Source organism: Rhinatrema bivittatum, chromosome 2 (assembly GCF_901001135.1).
Source record: "Rhinatrema bivittatum chromosome 2, aRhiBiv1.1, whole genome shotgun sequence".
NCBI lineage: Eukaryota > Metazoa > Chordata > Amphibia > Gymnophiona > Rhinatrematidae > Rhinatrema > Rhinatrema bivittatum.
The window spans coordinates 34,946,841-34,951,885 of NC_042616.1; positions in this window are offsets into that span (position 1 = coordinate 34,946,841).

Here is a 5,045-nt window from a genome sequence, read left to right on the forward strand (position 1 = left end):
ATTAAGTCTATTCCATGTTATCGTTGCTAACGGCAATGGCTATTTTCTAGGTGAACTTGATAGCAGATAATGGACTTCTCCTCCAAGAACTTATCCAATCCTTTTTTAAACACAGCTATACTAACTACACTAACCACATCCTCTGGCAACAAATTCCAGAGTTTAATTGTGCATTGAGTAAAAAAAGAACTTTCTCCGATTAGTTTTAAATGTGCCCCATGCTAACTTCAAGGAGTGCCCCCTAGTCTTTCTACTATCCGAAAGAGTAAATAACCGATTCACATCTACCCGTTCTAGACCTCTCATGATTTTAAACATCTCTATCATATCCCCCCTCAGCCGTCTCTTCTCCAAGCTGAAAAGTCCTAACCTCTTTAGTCTTTCCCCATAGGGGAGCTGTTCCATCCCCTTTATCATTTTGGTAGCCCTTCTCTGTACCTTCTCCATCACAATTATATCTTTTTTGAGATGCGGCGACCAGAAGGCCATTCTAGAGCTTCATTCAAGCCTGCGTGATGGCCGAAGCCTAGTAGAAAAATCCTAAATTGTTCCCTATAGTTGAGCAGTGCAACCAAATTGTCACCTTGAGCAGGTGGATAAATCAATTCAATGACTCTCCCTTTGCAAATATGCACAAACATGTTCCAAAGTCAGTGCAATGGGTGACGAAAGACAGTGGTAATGGTGTTCAGTTAATCTGATCTTGACTGGCTGCTTGGGATGCCCCACATGCACTAATTGACAGGGGGAAATATGGATTGACAGGTTCTCTACTTCTTTCTCCGATATTTGATATTAGTAACCGGATGAGACCATTCAGTCCCTTTAAGCATTTGAGCACAAAAAGAGCAAGTGCCGCAAGTAGAATGTCCTCATTATAAAGGACTGACCCCATTATCTTCCAAGGAAGAGCAGAGTGAATGCCAATGTCTCTTATGTTCTTCCCCCCATCTATGTGTGATGCAGGATTGCTGAGAAGGAAAACACAGAATGCACTGGGGGGAAGAACATAAGAGACATCGGCATTCACTCTGCTCTGCCCTTGGAGGATAATGGGATCAGTCCTCTATAATGAGGACATTCTACTTGCGGCACTTGCTCTTTTTGTGCTCAAATGCTTAAAGGGACTGAATGGTCACATCCTGTTACCAATATCAAATATCGGAGAAAGAAGTAGAGAACCTGTCAATCCATATTTCCCCCTGTCAATTAGTGCATGTGGGGCGTATCAAGCAGCCAGTCAAGATCAGATTAAGCCATGCCCGGGTTTTAAAAATAATAGATGCAGTGCCAGTTTGGAGACATTAGTAAGGAGTGTCTTTCAGTCTTCCATTATTAGTTTTGCATTCTTTTGGACTTTTCGTGGGTTGAGATTTCATTTATGTCAAGGTAAAAGCAAAGCAAACTCATTTGGAGACATTACCCCCTCCCCAGAGAAACCGTTCACAACTCAAAATGCACTGGTTTGAATTGGCTTTTATTTTTTTTAAACTATTTTACTTTAGCAGTGAGAGTAGAAGATATTTGGTTTATTATTTTGTTTAGTTTTGTTGTTTTATGTTTGCCTTTGATTATGATTTATTTTATTGGTTTTATTATGTATGTTGTCATTTGTTGTGGCAATTTTGCATATTGTAACTTGTAATCGTTATGTATGTTTTATTGTGAGCTGCTCAGACTTTTAGATGATGTGGCATATACATTGTTTTAAATAAATAAATGGGCAGAATGTGATGAAAATGTGGAACTGAACATGCACCAAAGGATCCATGCAGGAATACCTAAAGAGGAAGAGAAACAACAAAAAGGAAGAGATACAGTTACGTGAACCAGCAAAGCCAAAAAGGGGATAATGTGCTGCTATTGTTATACCACAAATCCTATCTTTAAATAAGGGGCTTTACAGAGAAAGCACACCAGATGGACAGGCTCTTTGGCAAAATGCAAATATGCAGAAGGATATTAGCAGTGAATTTGAGGGATTACAGTCAGACCCGGCATCACTCTGGCTTACAAGTGCAGTTCATGACTCCCAAGTGCCTTTTCTGTACCACATCTAGAAAGAGAGGGCTAATAGTCAAGTACCAAAAGGTGCCATCGGAGGCCTAGGAAATATGGTGAAAGATACAAAAATAGTTCCACTCGTATTGGGTGCCACTGATCACAAGGCGCCCCTTGAGATGTTGCCTGGTCATATAAAACCTTATGAATGCCAGCAGGAGTCTCTTTGGCACAATGTATTAATGTGAGCACGGCAGTAAATTTGAGCTATTGAGTTGTTGCCCAACGTACGAGTGAGGTTCACTGCTGTCATGGAATGCACAGAACAAACCGCATTGGAGACGTTGCCCCATGAGAGAAACTATTTCTGTTCACCGTTGGGTGGAGAAGCTTCCAAAGAGAGAAAAATCTTAATGAGACACCGGACAAAGCACACAGGAGTTCTGGGGGGGGTGTAGAATTATCAGTCTCTCTCTCTCCAGATTCGCCGAGCACCTTCACAGACTGACCATGTTGTATTACATCTAGAGCAAATCGCAGTTTGAAAAGAAGTCAAAAGAATTATTCATAGCGGCTGCACCCTCACCCAGGATACAAAGGCGCCTCAGCGCAAAGACTAATGAGGGCGGCAGGGACAGTGCAGGAGCTGCAGCAGAAGATAACACCCCTGCTGCGGTTATAGGCCCCTTCGTGCCCCTTCGTGGAGCCAGTGCGCTTTTAAAGCCATAGGCCGGATGTGTGAGGAAGGGGGCCAGCCACCTTGTACCCTAAATGAGCTGCAATTTGGGCCTCAACACTGTGGCTGATTTTGAGATTAAGAGGGCAATTTTCAAAGCCGGTTCAGTCAGTTAAAAGCGTTTTTCCCTGTGTTGAACCCCCTGTATGCAGGAAGGAGCCATGGGTGAGACATTCCCAGGGTGGGGTTAGGTTGGGGCACAGGTCACTATGTGACACTATGTGTAGTTTTGGTGGGAAAGAGAATCCTCAGGGAAATAAAAAAAAAAAAAACAAAACCACGCACAAAACACTGCGGGTTCTTTTACTCTTGTCAATTTCTAAAGCACGCCCCTTTATTGCAGAGCGGGAGTGAGCCCGTGGCCATAGGGCGCCACTGCCGTAACACTGGGCCGCTCCATGGGCACAGAAATTGTCAGAGTGAGGAGAAGGAGACAGGAACATCTGTCCCAACGCCAACTCTGCTGGATCCTGTGGGGCCAAACAGAAAATGCTCTGCCATGGGACCCCCCTCCCTCCCTAGCCAGCTAATGTGGGGGCTGTAGAAGCTGCAGCCACCAGCTGAGCCAAAACACGTGAGCAAGCTGCCCCAGCACACCCCCAAGGAAGACTGACTGGGGCTGGCGCCTTCCCCTCCCTCTCAGGCCCTTCAGGATTCGAAGCACGGGGGAGCTCCCTAGAAATCTAAGGTGCACCTCGTGATTCAAACTGCTTCTCTGAGCGTAAACCACGGGGGGAGGAAGAGAGAGGCATCCAGCTTGGGCTGGGCCGGAGGGAGTGAGGGAGGGGAGAGGAATACCCAGGACAGTAGGGAGCCGAGTGGGGTCAGGTTTGGGAGAAGGGAAGGCCACACCTGGGGCATTTGAGGACAGTGTGGGGACCGGGGGTTAGGAGGGGGAGGAGAAATACCTGGGGATCTGGTGTGGGAGGGGAACAGTTTGACTGTGAGGTTGGGAGGGGATGAACATGGAGTGGAAGACTGGGACTGGACGTGGAGAGCATGGATTGCGGGTGGGAGGGTTTTTGGGGAGAGAGGTGAGAGTAGTGAGGAAGGACTGGGAGATTAGGAGTAGAAGGCGCGGTAAATGGGGGATGGGGACTGCGGGATTTAGCGGGGAGAGCAGCACTTGGGCCACTGAGGAGGAGAGGGGGATTTGTGGGGACTGAAAGATTGGGGGTGGATGTCTAGGGAAAGCAGAAATTGGGAGGTCAGTGGTGGCTTTAGGGGGCTTGGGTAAACGGGGACTGGAGGGAGTCAGACTGGGAATTGGGAACCTGAGCGAGGATGTGTGGGACGGAGAGCAAGTAGTGTGAGCAGTGAATATGATCTGCAGCTAGGGCATGCAAGTGGTGGGGTGGACATGGAGGTTTAAAAGTGAGGAATGGGCAACAGAGACGATCTGAAGGTCCCGGAGGACTGGATAGGGGAGGAGAGAGATGGTAAATGGGGGGATAAGGAGAGAAGGAATGGGAAGCTGGATAGGGGATAAGAGACAAGAAAGGGACTAGAGCTGGGGAGATGGGAACGGAGAAGGAGTTTGAGCAGGTGAGGGGATGAAAGGCAGAAGAAAGCTGATGAGGGCTGGGGCAGGGGTTAGTACAGAGGATAGAAATGGGGGACTAGAGTAGGAGTGAAAGATGGGGAGAAACATGAAGCTGGGAAAGGTGTGAAGTGGAACGGGAGGACTAGAGAAGGGGATACTACTCGCGTTTAACCAATACATCCATATGTAGTGAAGGCTGTAGCTCCTAATATGGAACCTAACATCGTGTAACTATAGCAAGGGTTATTTTTCCCTATATGCAACACCTTGCACTTGTCCACATTAAATTTCATCTGCCATTTGGATGCCCAATCTTCCAGTCTTGCAAGGTCCTCCTGTAATGTATCACAGTCTGCTTGTGATTTAACTACTCTGAACAATTTTGTATCATCCGCAAATTTGATAACCTCACTCGTCGTATTCCTTTCCAGATCATTTATATATATATTGAAAAGCACCGGTCCAAGTACAGATCCCTGAGGCACTCCACTGTTTACCCTTTTCCACTGGGAAAATTGACCATTTAATCCTACTCTCTGTTTCCTGTCTTTTAGCCAGTTTGTAATCCACGAAAGGACATCGCCTCCTATCCCATGACTTTTTACTTTTCCTAGAAGCCTCTCATGAGGAACTTTGTCAAACGCCTTCTGAAAATCCAAATACACTACATCTACCGGTTCACCTTTATCCACGTTTATTAACTCCTTCAAAAAAGTGAAGCAGATTTATATATATATATATATATATATATATATACATAGAAAT